The following is a 16,329-nucleotide window of genomic DNA, read 5'->3' on the forward strand; positions in this document are numbered from 1 at the left end:
TGCATAAAATTAATATATGGGAAGCAATCTGGAGTTTAATCTTGTGTGCAATTAAAAAAATGCATTTAACTATGCACGTTTAAACTATCTCAAAATTCTGTAGTTTTTTATTAAATTGCGTCTGTCTGGGAAATGTGCTTATTGGCATGCTGGAGGAATTTTCATGTGAGATAGACAAGGAATTTTCTTTATCTCCTTTGTTTCCTTTTTTGATGGGGAACTGAGTTATCTGGAGACTGGAGAGGCCGAGTTTGTTCTTTATGGAGCTGGAAATGTTAATGTGAGCTTTAATAAAGGCATTCAACAGGAAAAGAGTAGCATCAGAGAAACAGGTTTCATAAAACCATAGAAATTAATGACACGCAAAGAGCCTATTCTGTTCATCATAACCATATTAACTGATAGAGCTATTTGGACTAAACCTACTTTGTAGTTGCCAGATTTTTTATTGGTAATTGGCGTCTCATTGACAGATGCAACGAGATATGGTGAAGAATTCAGAAACATCATTCCAAATCTTAGTACCTCGAGGCAATTCAAAGGGCAATAATGGGCTGCAATATGGCATTGCAAAAGTGTAGTGCAGGTAAACAAATAAAGTGCGAGGGCTTTGCCGAGGGAGTTGGTTAGTGTCCATGATGTGTTCGTTGAGGTTATTTTTAATTAGGATGGATTTTTCCATCTCCATTACCCTTAGTCGCAGTGAGATTCCACCGCCCCTTGAACTCCCTTTAATCCTTCTCTTCATGGACCCCTCCCAAGCTTCTGAAAGGAGCAAGGTCCACTGGCAGGAGTTTCACAGAGTGACGGAGGGTTGCAGATTACAGTGTTAAAAGGCAGATGCTTGTTACAGTGCCTGTGCCTTTAAAAGTTTGCCCGTTGCGTAGAGCTTCATGAATGAAGCCACATGACAAAACATCATCTGACGTCTGGCCTCGGCACAAGCGCAAACAACGAGTGGGGGGAAATTCCTTCAATTGCAAAAGGAGGAAAAACAGGCCTTTTGGCTGCCCAGGTCTGCTTCAAACCCACTCCGAAGGGTCGGGGAGCTTCTCAGGAGTCGGTGAGTAAGCGAAAGGTGGGGTTTGGTGGGATTAAGGGGACAGAAAAGGCGCGGTGTTTTGCTGAGTGTGCAAACGCAATGAGTGTGTGTGTGTGTGTGTATGATAGGGAGGGAGGGAGGGAGGGAGGGAGAGAGCTGCTGACTCATCAGCGGATCACAGCAGCCTGAGTCAGGCAGCCTGGCCACTGGGTTTTGCAATGGAGGCAGAGCGGGGACTAAGACTGCTTCACACAGAGGGGCTACCCTTCACCACCCGTACCCCCCTCCCTCGTTTCGTTTCCTCCCCTTCCCTCTCTCTCTCTTCCTTCCCCTCTCTCTTTCTCTCATGCCTTTGCTCACTCACTCTGGAACACACACGTTGAACGGGAGGCTGCTGTCTGACTCCCGAGTTCCCTATACACTGAAACCAGTTACCATTCCCGATCTACAGTGGAGAGAGTAGGGCAGAGACAATGTGTAATCTGATAGCACTTGCCTGAAAATACATAACGATCACAGGAGAGCTGCTGACTCAGGGTACCGACTCTGGCAGCAGACTGTTGTCCTATTCGGGATTAAAAGGGGATATGATCATTCCGGTAACTGATGTGCATCTGACTGGGTTCTTTATCTGTCAGGTAATTTTGAAGTAACTGCACGGAATAGTTGATGTTTGAGAATATGGAGTTCTTTTAGGAAAACCAAAATCATTCCTTTATTGGGAAAATACACCACTTTCTGGTGTAACACGGATCAATGGGCTGTGTCTCAATGTGGGATTTTATGTGAGCAAAATACACCAGCTGACTCAGCACTGATTAGTGAAGGTACACCAATACACTGAGTAATGGATTCAGTTAGATAGTTCTAGATTGTGACAGTGGCACAAATATGAGGGTGGACACTGGATGGGGAAACATAACTTGTCTTCTGGGTCTTGTGATAATATGCTGTAATAGGTACCGAAATGTGACCCAGTGCATGTCTCAGTTCAATTATTGTTGTGACTTCATTCTGGCATTTTATAGTGCCACAGTGATAATGATTGATTATTTGTGTCTATACTTCAAATGCACTTTTTGGTAGATACAAGAAGTGATCCTCACTAAGTTTTCACGGTACTCTTATTTAATCAGAAGCTTTGTTGTAATCCATGAACAGGTAAAGCTTGTGCCAGTTGAATAACTTTTGTGTGTAATGAATTCTCCTAATTGATGCATGTTACAATTTTACACTTCTGTGTGTATTTTGAATTTGTCTTTTCATGAAAGGTTCTCCCAACATTTTGATTCTTAAGCTGCCGGTATGCCACATGATGGCAGCTATTAAACTTGATGCCCTTTTTTGTGTAGCACGTGTTCCATTGGTATGCAAGAGTAGTTCTGGGAAGTCTTAAAAGATTCTATTATGGATCTGTAAAAGTGTACATTATATATATATTTAAAAATCTAACTATAATGGTGAGGGAGCTAATTGCTGTAATTAGATCTGCAAATTTTGCTGACACTAGTAAATTACATGAGTTTCACTTGATCAGTTTGATATAATCCTTTCCACTGAGTGAATTACAGCCTTATCAAATTTCCAAAGCATCTGCTTTTTGAAAATGATGGTGAGGAAATTGATTGGTCTGAACAATGGCAAAACTTAGTAACTCAGGCAAAGGGGGAGAAAAAATTGGTTATGGCTGGCAATATATCAAATATCATCCTGGGCAATCTGTTACTTCCGTACAGAGCCATAATGTTGTGTGGCTTCATATTGACAATTGACGCTCTTTCTGATTTCAAATCTTAGAATTGTATAAATTGTTTTCAAAATTAATGTTAGCTATACTTATTGCACGTGAAATTGATATAGATTTATAATTTGTTCTTCACATTATTATAGCTTTAACTAGAAATGATCTGTACCCCAAATTAGGTATTTACATTTTGACATGGAACCAAGCATATTTAGATTTAAAGTGTAGCATGGAGCTTCTTAATTTGCCTTCATACCTTTTTTAAAATTTCTGTTTGGGGCGTGGCTGTCACTGACATGGCCAGCTGTAGTTGTCCAGCCCTTGAACGTGCTGAACCACCATCGAAGAACCACCATCGTTGCTGGCCTTGGAATGATGCCATTCTGATAATGGTGTTGGTAAGTTACAGGATTTGGACTCAGTAACTGAGTGAGTCTGGCAGCTGTTCAGTTTGGAAAGCAGCCTGCAGGTCATGGTGCTCCCGAGAGCCTCCTGTCCTTGTCCCTCTTGGTGTTATACTTGGTCTTCTTGTCCACCTATTTCTTGGTCAGCCTGTAATTCTCTAATGCACTATAATTCCGGTTATACAGTTGGAGAAGAAGCCCATGTGATGATGAGGTGGAGAAATAAGTTAAATGGGCAAGGAAGGAAAATTCCGGGGAGCGCCTCTCGGAATTGCACTGGGAGGGAAAAGCTCTTGTGACTGAACTGTTGGCAGTAAGTGAAGAAAAGCTCTTGTGTGGCTGAGTAGTAGCTGTAATAGCCCAACTGTATTTGACAATTGTGTTTTGAATTCTTAGCGAGAAAAGATGGTGGAATAGATAGGGTGTAGATAGGGTTTCATTTTGGGCCTGGTGAGAGTTTTGCAACCCTCTATTGTTCCCACATAATCCATTTGGCTAATGGACTAGGGCGTGATTCTGAATGTAAAATTTGAACTTTGCCCATGTTAAGGAGGTTAATATTGAAAAGAAGGTATTGAGAAACTGAAATACAATAAAAAAAAACAACTAATTGTCACCCTTTATGTAAACATGGATGAGGTAACTGAGCAAGAACTAAAACAGTAGTTATTCATTGCAGACATTAAGCTGGGGTTGAGTCGGAATACCTGAATCCCAGCCAACAGGGTGTTGATGTTCACCAAAAGCATTGGAGGATATAATAACCCTGGTAACATTTCCCTGACAAATATCAGAATCTACAGTGGAATAAGGAAGTTGCAGAGAAATTAAACAGTTGCCTTTTGTCTTTGCAGAAAGTACAAAGACCTTGAATTAATGGAGAATTGGGGAATCTAGTGTAAATGAGGAAGTAAAAGTCAATAGTTGTTGAAAAAACTACAAGAGGAGTTGATGGCGTTGATAAAACTGATGAATTTCAGAATCCAGTAATCTACAGTACATCCTAGAGCGGAGGTTCCCAATCTGGCCTCCGAGGACGCCTTGGTTAATGGTATGGCTCCGTGGCATAAAAAAGGTTGGAAACCCCTGTTCTAAAGTTTTGACAGAGATTATGGATGCACTGATTAAAATAATTTAAGATTCTACAGATTGTAGAGTAATCCCTGTAGATTGGACACTAACAAATGCAACTCACTGAAGGGTAAACCAAATGGGAAACTACTGACCTATTAGCCCAGAGGTTCCTGACCGGGGGTCCACAGATCCCTCGGTTAATGGTAGGGTCCATGACATAAAAAAGGTTGGAAACCCCTGTGTTAGCCTGATGTATATGGTTGGGCATATGTTAGAGCCTGTTGTAAAGGATGTGATAGCATTATAGTTAAAGATAATTGAGCTAAGCCAGCATGGATGTTTTTGAAAGGGAAATCGTATTTTACTAGTCTATTGCCACACAAGTTGCTGGAGGAACTCAGCAGGTCAGGCTGCATCTTTGGAGAGGAACAAGCAGTAAATTTTGGGCAGAGATCCTTTTTCAGACTGGGAAGGAATACCAGTTGGTCGGTGATAAGTTAAACCAGGTGAGGGGGAGGTCAGAAGTGAGAAGCTGGGAGGTAATAGGTAGAAGGAGGAACCTGATAGGAGAGTGGACCATGGAAGGAAGGAGAGGGGCACCAAAGGGAGGTGATGGGCTGCTATTGAGGAGGGATAAGAGGGGAACCAAAACTGAAAAAGAAGAAATTGCTAGAAGTTAGAGACATGTTTAGTCAGAGATCAGAAGAGAAGCAGCGATAGAGGGTCTTACTGAACTCCCATTGAAAAGGAGATTTATATTTTGGGGTAGGCATGCCTCGTAGAGACTTTGGAGTGGAGCAAACAAATCAAACATGAGATTTACATCAGAATCTCGTGTTACTAATCTGAAGACAGCTATAGGTAAGGATAAGTATGGACTTTGCAGGAGACTTTTAAACTAGAGCAGGGCAAATTACAGTAGCATTGCGGAGGAACTAGGGAGAGTTATTTGGGAATAACTGTTTTTGGGCAAATTCTCATCAGATGTGGATGGTGTTGAAAGGCCAGCTGCTTGAAATACCGAACAGGTATGTGCCAGTCGGTATGAAGGTCAAGGATGACAGGCTAAGAGAACCTTATGTGGAATGGGGTGATGAATTTTGTCAAGAAGGAAAAGTGTGTAAAGCTTCAGAAGCTAGAATCAAACAGAGTCCAGGAGGATTATAAAGAAGTCACAAAAGAATTTAAGAATGGAATTAGGAAAGCCAGGAGGGGGCCATTGAAAGTCCTTGGCAAATAAGATTAAAGAGAATCCGAAGACATTCTATACATGCATCCAAAGCATGAAGATAACCAGGGAGAGGGTGGGAGAAGGGTGGCGTGTTACGTTCGCTTTGATGCGAAGCACGTAGATGGTGTCCTTAATGAATACTTTACATCATTATTTACAAAGAAGGACATGGAGGATAAGGAGATCAGTGCTGCGAGTGTAAATATCCTAGGGAATTTAAAGTAAAGGAGACAGTAGTGTTGGGTCTCTTAAAGTGGACCAGTCTGCAGGGCCTGTTGGGATATACCCCAGGTTACTGAGAGAGGCAAGTGACGAGATTTCGGGAGCCTTGACCAATATCTTTGAGACCTCCCTAGTCATAGGCGAGCTACCGGAGGACTGTCGAGTAGCTAATGTTATTCCGTTGTTCAAGACGGAAACCAGGGATAATTCTGGAAACAATAGACAAGCTAGTCTCATGTTAGTGGTGGGGAAGTTAATGGAAAGAATTCTTGGGGGTAGGATTTATGAGCATTTGGAAAACCATGACCTAATTAAGGAGAGTCAGCATAGCTTTACGTGGGGCAAGTCCTGTCTTACTAAATTGATTGAGGTTTTTTGATGTGATGAGAATAACTGATGAAGGTAGAGCTGTGGATGTTGTCTCCATGGATTTTGGTAAGGTGTTTGAGAAAGTCCCTCGTAGGAGGCTTGTCTAAAAGATTAAGATACTTGGGATCAATGGTGCATTGGCTGTTTGGATTCAGAACTGGCTTGCCCATGGACAACAGAGGGTGGTGGTGGTCAAAGGGACTTATTCTAGCTGGAGGTCTGTGACTAATGGTGTTCTGCAGGGATCTGTGCCGGCAACTTTGCTATTTGTGATGTATATAAATGACCAGCTGAAAAGACAAGATAGGCTTTCAGATGATATAAAGTTTGGTGATGTGGATAGCGTAAATGTCTGGCAAAAAATATAGTGGGATATAGATCAGTTGCAGATATGAAAGGAGAAATGGCAAGTGGAGTTTAACCTGGCCAAATGTGAAGTGTTGCACATTGGTAGGTCAAATGTAAAGAGATGGTACATTAAGGGCAAGACCCTTAACAGCGATAAGCAGAGGGGCTTTGGGGGTCTGAGTTCACAGCTCCCAGAAAGAAGCTGTACAAGTTAATAGTGGTTAAGAACGGGGGTCCCCAACCTTCTTTGCACCGCGGACTGGTTTAATATTGACAATATTCTTGCAGACCGTCCGACAGGGTTGGGTGTTCAAGTAGGGTTAAACTCACCTCAACATGTCTTTTACAGTTAGGGTTGCCAACTTTCTCACTCCCATATAAGGGACAAAAGTAGCAGTCAAATCCTGATGAAGGGTCCCGGCCCGAAACGTTGACTGTACATCTTCCTATAGTTGCTGCCTGGCCTGCTGCGTTCACCAGCATTTTTTGTGTGTGTTGACGGGACACTCGTGTTTACCCTGAGAAAGACTACCATGATCATGAAGCCTTGCGCAGGCACCTGTGTGCGCATGCGTCAATTTTTTTTCCACAAATCGGTTTTGGCTTAATCTTCCCGACTACACTATACATACATTATTTTATAGGCTGTGTATTTATCATATCATTCCTGCTTTTACTATATGTTAGAGTTATTTTAGGTTTTATGTGTTATTTGGTATGATTTGGCAGGTTATTTTTTGGGTCTGGGAACGCTCAAAAATTTTTCCCATATAAATTAATGGTAATTGCTTCTTCGCTTTACGCCATTTCGGCGCGAAAGGTTTCGTAAGAACGCTCTACCTTAGTGGGGGAAATATGGGACAAGGGCGGTCCCGCATGGGACAAACCAATTTAGCTCAATATACAGGATGTCCCGGCAAATATGGGACAGTTGGCAACCCTACGTTCAAGTTCAACAGTGCGTGGCAGGGAATGAGGAAAGGTGCAGCTGACTCGTATTGTTTCCTCGTGGCCCGGTAGCACATGCTTTGCGGCCCAGTGGTTGGCGGACCGCTGGTTAAGAAGGCATATGGCAACCTTATTAGTTGAGGCATTGAGTACCAAAGTCAAAGTTGTGTTGCAGCTTTTTAAAACTTTAGTTAGGCTGTATCTGGAGTATAGTATACAGTTCTTTCCCCCCTCCCCCATTATAAGAAGGATGCAAAGGCTTTGGAGAGGGTGTAGAAGAGTTTTGCCAGAATACTATCTAGACTAGAAGGCTATAATGAGAGTTTAAACAAACTTGGGCTGACTTCTCTGGAGCGGAAAAGACTGACAGGAGATCTGACAGGGGTTTATAAGAGTATGAGGCATAGGTAAAATTTTTTTTAGTATCTTTTTCCAAGGGTTGAAATGTCTAATACTAGAGGGCAGCATTTAAGGTGGCGGGGGGGGGGGCGGGGGGAGATATTTAAAGGAGCTATGAGGCAAATTTTATACACAGTGGTGGGTGTCTGGAATATGTTGCCTAGGGTGGTGGTAAAAGCAGATACATTAGAGACTTTTTTAGATAGGCATGTGAATGTGAGGAAATGGAAGGTTATGGACATTATGTAAGCGTAAGAGATTAGTTAGCAATTTGATTACTGATTTATCTGGTTCAATATAACATTGTTGGCCGAAGGGCCAGTTTGTTCGCTGTACTGTTCTATGTTGTATATATTTAGTAGAGTTGATAATGGGGGACAGGTCTCTATGGTATGTTTGGATTTAGAAAGGTTTTCAATAAGGCCTCAATTAGGAGATTGGTGATCAAGGTTAGAGCATGTGGAACTGGTGGTAATGATCTGATGTGAGTTGAGAGTTGGTAAAATAGTGTTATTTATATTGGTAGGCTGTTGCAAGGTTTGGTGCTTGGATCCCAATCATTCACACTGAATATAGCATGTACAATTTTGATAACATTAAACTGTTAGAATTTAAGTACAGATGAAGATACAAAGATTCTTCAAGGGAATACAGACAAATTAAATGAATGGGCAGCAGCTTGGCAAATGAAGTGTAATGCAGAAAAAGATGTTCACTGAATGGGGAAATGGTCAATGTACTTAATTGGTAAGAGATTGGTCAATGTTGATGTTCAGAGGGATCAAGGTGACATTGAAAGTTAGTGTGCAAACACAGCAAACATTTATGAAGGCAAGTGTTATGCTATCCTTTAGTACATGAAGTTTTGAATGCAGGGATAAAGCTATAACAATACATTGCCAAATTGAGACAGTATCTGGAGTACTGTATATAGTCTTTGTCTCCTTGTCTAAGGAAAGATGTACTGGTCCAAGAAAGCATGCAGAGAAGGTTCAGGATTTGTTTCTGGGATGGCAGGTCTGTCTCATGAGAAGAAATAGAACAGGTTCTCTCGAATTATCTTTTCTGCATCGTGGATGTCTGTAAAGAGTAAGGTTGTATACATTCACTGATATTAAATTGCACCATGAATTATCTCTTCTGGAGAGGTGACCTCATCGAAATGTACTGAATTCTTGGAGGGCTCGATGGCATGCATGTGCATTCTTAAAAGCATGTACCAACAGCTTTAAGGACAGTTTCTATCCTGCTGTTATAAGAATATTAAATAGCTTCCTAGTATGATAAGATGGATTCTTGTCCTTACAATTTACCTTATTTTGATCTTGCACCTTATTGTTCACCTGCACTGCACTTTCTCTGTAGCTGTTGCACTCTATTCTGCATTGTTCTTGTTTTACCTTGTTCTACTTCAGAACTGTGTAATGATCTGGTCTGCATGAGCAATATGCTCAACGAGTGTTTTATTGTATCTCAGTACATCAGATATCCAACCTCGTAAATTCATTTTCTTGCGGGCAATCACAGTTAATATATGAAACACAAGAGAATCAATTAAATCTGACTCTGAGAAGTAGGGAAGGTGGGTCAGAGACTTTATGTGTAGGCCATTTATGATTGAGGGAAGAAATTTCTTGACTGGGATGGGGATAAGAGGAAATGTTGGTAATTCTTTACCCCAGAGAACTGCAGAGCCTCAATCATTGTTAGATTGTTGGAGGAAGTAAGGAACATCGGAAACACTAAGAAGGTAGTGTCAAGTTAGAAAATCTACCATGACGTGCTGAATGGTGGAGTAGGCTTGAGGCACGGAATGCTTGTTGCTGCTTCAATTTCTGAAGTTTTTAAAAAAACTAGATTATTTTCCACTTGATTAGGTACACCTGTACAGCTGCTTGTTAATGCAAATATAATTTACCAATCGTGTGGCAGCAACTCACTGCATGAAAACATGCAGACATGGTCAAGAGGTTCAGTAGCTTTTTTGAATAAATATCAGAATGGAGAAGAAATGCAATCTAAGTGATTTTGACTGTGGAACGATTGGTGCTGGATGGGTGGTTTAAGTAGCTCAGAAGCTGCTGATCTCTTGAATTTTTCATGCACATTTTTAGAATTTGCAGATAATTGTGTGTGAAAACAATAAAACATCCAGCGAGTGGCTGTTCAGTGGACAAAAATGCTTTGTTAAGAACAGGAGAGATCAGAGGAGAATGGCCAGACTGGTTCAAGCTGACAGGAAGGTGACAGTAACTCAGTTGACCATGCATTACAACAGTGGTGTGCAGAAGAGCATTTCTGAACGCGCAACATGCCAATCCTTGAAGTGGATGGACAACAGCTACAGAAGACCACAAACATGCACTCAGTGGGCACTTAGTAACAGGATGTAACTAATAAAGTGGCCACTGATTGTATCTCTGCCATTCACAGTGTTATGGCCAGGAAGCTTTCATTAAGGGGATTACTTAAGCATCTTCATTCGAGAAGCACTGAAAATCTATATAGGCTTTAAATAAAATGGCAGGATATCCTGAATGTGCAACTTTGAAGATGAACTAGTTTGGTAGTGTTTTCAAAGTTGAAAGTAAAAGTCAAAGTACATGTATATCACCATATGCAACCCTGAGGTTCATTTTCCTGTGGGCATACTCAACAAACCTATAGGATAGTAACCGTTACAGGATCAGAGTGCAGAAGGCAATAAACTTTGCGAATACAAATAATTAGCAATAATTAACGAGAACATGAGCTGATGAGATAAAGAGTGCTTAAAGTGAGATCATTGGTTGGGGCAACACACATCAAAGTTGCTGGTGAACGCAGCAGGCCAGGCAGCATCTCTAGGAAGAGGTACAGTCGACGTTTCATTGGTTGGGGGAGCATTGCAATGATAGGGCAAGTGAGTGTAGTTATCCCCTTTTATTCAAGAGCCTGATGGTTGAGGGGTGGTAACTGTTTTTGATTGGGGTGCTGCAGGTCCTGAGGCTCTTGTACCTTCTACCTGGTGGCAGCAGTGATGGGAGCTTGGATGATGGATGCTGCTTTCCTCCGACAGTGTTTCATGTAGATGTGCTTAATAGCTGGGGGGGCTTTATCCGTGATGACTGAGCTGAATCCACTACCTTTTGTAGGACCTTTCAAAGGCATTGGTGTTTCCATATCAGAGTGTGACGTGGCCAGTCAAATTTGCTGTCCACCATACATGTATGGAAGTTTGTTGAAGTTTACTATTCTGTTTAAGAATGTAAAATATAAGGTGTGTAAATATTTATCAGTTTAAATTCCATGAACTAGATTACAAGGTTGACTTTTGTAGATCTAGTTTTGCTCTTGAGTTTTGTCTTGGAGAGATCTTTGTGATTTGGAGAAGGTTTGCAAACTGAAGGCGCTGTATCATATGAATGAAGAATTGAATATGCAAAGCTTGTACACTTGTGTGTGTGTTTTTTTAAATCCATGTGAAAGGAAAAACAATTTTTTTGAAGTTTAATGAGAAAAACCAGAAGATAGGTGAAGAGGAACCAGAAAGTCTCACCTCAGAATCAGGTTTATTATCATTGACATACGTTGTGCAATTTGTTGCTTTCTGGCAGTAGTGCAGTGCAAGCCCAAAAAAAAAATCGCCAAGCTAAAATAACTAAGTAGTGCAAAAAGAGGAATAGTGAATTACTATTCATGGATCATACAGAATCTGGTGGCAGAAGGTAAGAAGCTGTTATTAAAATATTGAGCATAGGATTTCAGGCTCCTGTACCTTCACCCTGGTGGTAGTACTGAGAAGAGGGCAGGTCCTGAAGCCTGAGATTCCTTAATGATGGATGGTTCCTTCCTGAGTCAGCACTTCTTGAAGTTAGTTGAATGTGTGTGTGGGGACGGGAGTTGTGCCCTTGATAGAATTGGCTGAGTGTACAACTCTCTGTGGCCTCATTAGAGTCACCGTACCAGGTGGTGATGCAACCAGTCAGAAAGCTCTTAATGGGACATTTTTAGAAACTTGCTTAAGTCTTTGGGGACATACCAAATCTCCATGAACTCCTAATGAATGCTACTGGTGTGCATTCTTCATGATTGCATCAATGTGTTAGACCCAGGATGAATCCTCTGAAATGTTGCCACCCAGGAACTTGAAGCTGCTCATACTTTCCACCCCTGACCCCTCAACTGGGACTGGTGTGTGTTTGAAACCTGAAATCTATAATAGATGCTGTCTGCATCCTGACCGACCTTCAGAGTGTTTCCAGCCTTTCATATCTAACGCCTTGCACATTTTTTTTTCATTTTGTGTGGTTCCTGCAGGTTAGAGACGATCGGTTGAAGCTTCTGTACAGTATGTGGTATATGTAAATTTACTGCAAAAGCAGTGGTATTCATGGAGCAAAAATTAAATTTTGCATGTGTGCAGTTGATAACTGCCTTTGTCTGTCCTTCCTTCCTTCCTGAACAGCAACAGATAGCAATTTCTGTTTGAAGGTTTTGCATGTTGAGCTACAAAAACTAGATGTGCTATTGTTGGGGCCCTGTTTTCAGTTTGAGTTCAGAGAGGCTAGTAGGATAATTCTTCTGGATTCCAGTACTTTCTACTGTCCTGATTCCTATTATTTCAAGTTTTTATAAGATGCTGGGACTGCTTATCCTGCTTTTATTTGAAATGTAAATGAGGTGTTCAGGATCTCCAAAAAATATCTGTGGTTATGCGATCCATATATCTTCCTTCCAACGTTCTCACTCCAGAGAGTGTAATTATAAAACATGTATATTTTACTTAATAGATAATATTGACTTATCAAAAGTTTAGTGCAAGTTTGTTTTAATTCTGAAAATTCAGTGGGGAACCTGGAAAGTTAACCTCTCATGCGAATAACAGATACAAAATGCTGGAGGAACTGGGCAGCATCTATGGAAAGAAGTAAACAGTTGATGTGTCGGCCCAGGGCTCTTCACTTGTTTATTGTCTGACCTGCAAAGAGTTCCTCCAGCATTCTGTGTGTGTGTGTTGCCCCGGATTTCCAGCACCCGTAGAATCTCTTGTGCTAATGCAAACTTAAATACATTCTTGTCATAGTTGCTGTACTATTTCCATTTTATCTCCTCTGTATGGCTGAGACAAGAGAATGAAATACCTGTGGACTATTTCCACTTCGCCTCCTGTTTCTTGCGTATTTGTATGCCAGTGAAATATCTAATCTTTTCTTTTTCCCATTGCCACTGCTTTCCCCTGGCAGTGAAATGTGGCTGTGGTTTTCTGACCCGAGCAACACTTGATGGATTTTGTTTGAAATCACTTGATGGGCTTATTGAAGCTACTGTCATTTTATGACTAATCCAGCCAAGTCATTTCACTGCTCGAACTTTGCTGTCTGGTCTCAAATTTGGTCATTGGTGCATCATGAGAAAATTTAATGTAGTCTGTTGGAAAAGCCCAGTATTGGTGTTGTGGGAACGGGGAAGGGGCATGAAAGAGATTTTAAAGTCTGTAATAATATTCTAGTGATTGAGGTGCCTTTGTCTTTTGCTGCATGTTGTTTTGAGCAGAAATAGTTTGAAGTGCATCACAAAAATACAGTACTGTGCAAAAGTTGTAGATATATATATATATATATGTCAAAGACATTTGCACAGTACTGTGGTAACGTCATGTACTGTACAGTACTGTTGCCACACAAGAAACATTTCATGACCTATGTGAGTGATGATAAACCGGATTCTGATATGGGTTTCTGTTGTGGACTGAGAGCGAGAAAGGGGAATCATGGTTGGGAAAGGGGGAAGGGACAGAGCGTTAAGTACCAGAGAGATATTCTGTAACAGTTAATAAACCAACTGTTTGGAATCAAAAATGACCTTGCCAGGTGTCTCGGGGCTAGATGTATCTGCAACCCAAACCATCATCTGCCCCTGCCACTCCTCTGCCACCTGTCCCACACCCCTTCTGTGGCACTCCACCCTCGCCATTTCCAACATCCTTTGCCCCTGCCAGATTTATGAACTTGCTATCTGCTCCACACTGACAAATAAAGTACTGTGCAAAAGTCTTGGGCACTATATATATTTAGAGATATAAAATCTCTCTATCTCTAAATATGTATCTCTAAACCATAGACATTTACAAGGTACTTTATCTGTTATATTTTCTTGTCAAGTGTTGGCATACTACATTTGTGGGGATTGCCTCTAAAGCATAAGTGAGGACGGGACATAGATACAAGATAACCCCACAGCGAAGGACTCTGAGTTGTTTTCTGTTAATGAGCTAGTGTTAACAGAATTACAGGGATGAGCTTCCTTCCTTAAAGTGGAAGGACAATCTTTTCATTTGAGAATATTCTAACATTCTTCTTGCACTTTGATCTTGACTCTGCATCCAAGGTGTATTGGAGAGAATAGGTTATGTTTGTGTGTTAATGGAACAGTAAATGCGAAATATAATATTTAGGTGGAGTTGCTGATTCATCTGGATTGCACAATTCAGCAAATGCCATCCAACACTCCACCCACTCAATCGGCACTGAAAGATTGCACAGTGTTTGGAATGTGATGGTGTTCATTTATGTAGAGTCTGTTGGAGCCTCTTGATCGAGCTTCACTACAGGGTCCATCTTGCCCCATCACTCCTTGTCGACACCACTACAAAATCCGATCTTCTGGACTTGAGAGCAAGTACCATTCTGTCATTTGTTAATAGTGGGTGAGATTGTTGATACGGATTGAGGTTGTTTTGAAGAAGCTTGAACGACGAATAAGCAGGCATAGGAAGGCTTCATTTTAAGGGTGAGCTCATGTAAGGCTTATTGAAGTAGTGGTTTTAGGCTTTGCAGGAAATTGGCTTCCTGTGCAGCATGTCGCTGGCTTTCATCTAAACTATTGGGTGCAGCGTAACTTTTTTTTCACAAACATTTGGTTAAAGTTTAAATGTTTACCTCAGATTCTTGTGTACGTATTTTCAAGTGAAAGTGTTGCTCAGTCGCAGTGGTTTTAAGACTAAACTATGCTCAATAGTGGAATTAAGTTCATCTGCTGTGATATTACTGAATGGTGAAGCAGATTGGATGTTCAGATCTGGTCTACTATTTTGTATGTAATACAACTTGTTTTTCTTAATCCCTTGAAGGAAATGCTTGATTTGAAAATTATTGAATGACTTTTGTTTTCCATATTGTGATGATTGTGTGCAAGAGGTAAAGTATTGCCGTTGCTGTGGGGTATTTGAACCCATGTGGTTTTACTTGTGCTATTTACTTGGATTTGGGTGCAGGGAGTGTCCCTTGGTTGGCAGGTTTGCATTTTGTCATAACGTAGCCTTAAACGCGTATTCTAATTGATGTGTGGCATTTATTTCTGAATTCAAATTTCAGCTTCAAGTAAAAATGCAGTTGCTCAGCCAAGCCTGTGAGTCAGCAGATTGTGGTTTAAGACACAGGCCAGGATTTGAGGCCATAGTCAGAGCTGACCCTTCAGTACCCAGGCAGTTAGGACATGTTAAGCCGAGGCTCTGTCTGCTCAGTCGAGTGGATATAAGTTCTGCTTTTCCGAACGGTCCCGCAAGAAATGAGGAGAAATTCAGGTCACATGGAGAGCTTTTGGAAAAGTTAATTTGTAGTTATAAATGTAAAATAAGAGATATGGCAGACAAGTTTGTGCATAGGAAGCTCTCCTAATATGAGATCAAATTCTGTTTTAGTAAGGTGATGGTTAAATATTAGAAACATAGAAACAGAAAATCTACTGCACATTACAGGCCCTTTTGCCCACAATGTTGTGCCGACCATGTAACCTACTCGAGAAGCTCCCTAGGATGGCCCTACTGCATAGCCCTCTATTTTGCTAAGCTCCATGTACCTATCTAAGAGTCTCTTCCAAGCACCTTAAAACTGTGCCCTCTCGCGTTTGCCATTTCAGCCCTGGGGAAAATGCCTCTGGCTATGTACACAATCATCTTATACATCTCTATCAGGTCACCTCTCATCCTCCGTCAGTTCAAGGGGAAAAAGCCAAGTTCACTCAACTTACTCTCATCAGGTGTACTCTCTAGTCTTGGCAACATCCTTGTAAATCTCCTCTGTACGCTCTCTATAGCAAATTGGTCAGATTAGCTTTTCAAATGAATACCATCAGGTGTAAGTGGCAGAGGTTGTTAAACTCATGAATAGAATACGAGAGTTGTATTACTTGGTTTGTTCACAGATTAACACACACTTAACTGCACCAACAGATATCCCTCAAATAACAGATTTTTCTGAGTCTTTTGTGGGACTTGGCTGCCACATTTCTCTTCACAAACTACTGAGTGTCCTACATCTCTATTCCATTTTATCAAATCCCAAGGTCAACATCAGCATCTTCGATGTGAATCTTCCCCGAGGCTCTGTTCCTGAGATCCATTCAAAATCTGATTCTTTCTCAAGTTGGAAATAAGACCACGAGCTGAGTTCGCACATGGCAGAAGATGCCTATAGGCCCTTGGCAGCTGGAAAATCTATTCGGCCAGTCTCCCCAATGCTTATCTGTATGCGCAGGCCTCCATCGGTCCGAGCTGACCATACGTTTT

At 41.3% G+C, this 16,329-nt stretch overlaps 1 protein-coding gene across 2 annotated transcripts in view; it reads left to right on the plus strand.

Moving 5' to 3' along the window:
- The first annotated feature begins 934 nt into the window (after positions 1 to 934).
- Positions 935 to 16,329, plus strand: part of LOC134360304 (transcription factor MafG) — a 66,628-nt gene continuing 51,233 nt past the window's right edge. The window contains exon 1 of one of the 2 annotated variants that reach the window (XM_063074513.1): positions 935 to 1,063. The gene's annotated coding sequence lies outside the window, so the exon portion shown is untranslated. Of the gene's footprint in view, positions 1,064 to 14,329; positions 14,553 to 16,329 lie in introns of those variants that run through there. The other variant, XM_063074514.1, reaches the window with a different exon arrangement.

The sequence above is a fragment of the Mobula hypostoma genome, chromosome 22 (genome assembly GCF_963921235.1).
Source record: "Mobula hypostoma chromosome 22, sMobHyp1.1, whole genome shotgun sequence".
Classification (NCBI taxonomy): Eukaryota; Metazoa; Chordata; class Chondrichthyes; order Myliobatiformes; family Myliobatidae; genus Mobula; species Mobula hypostoma.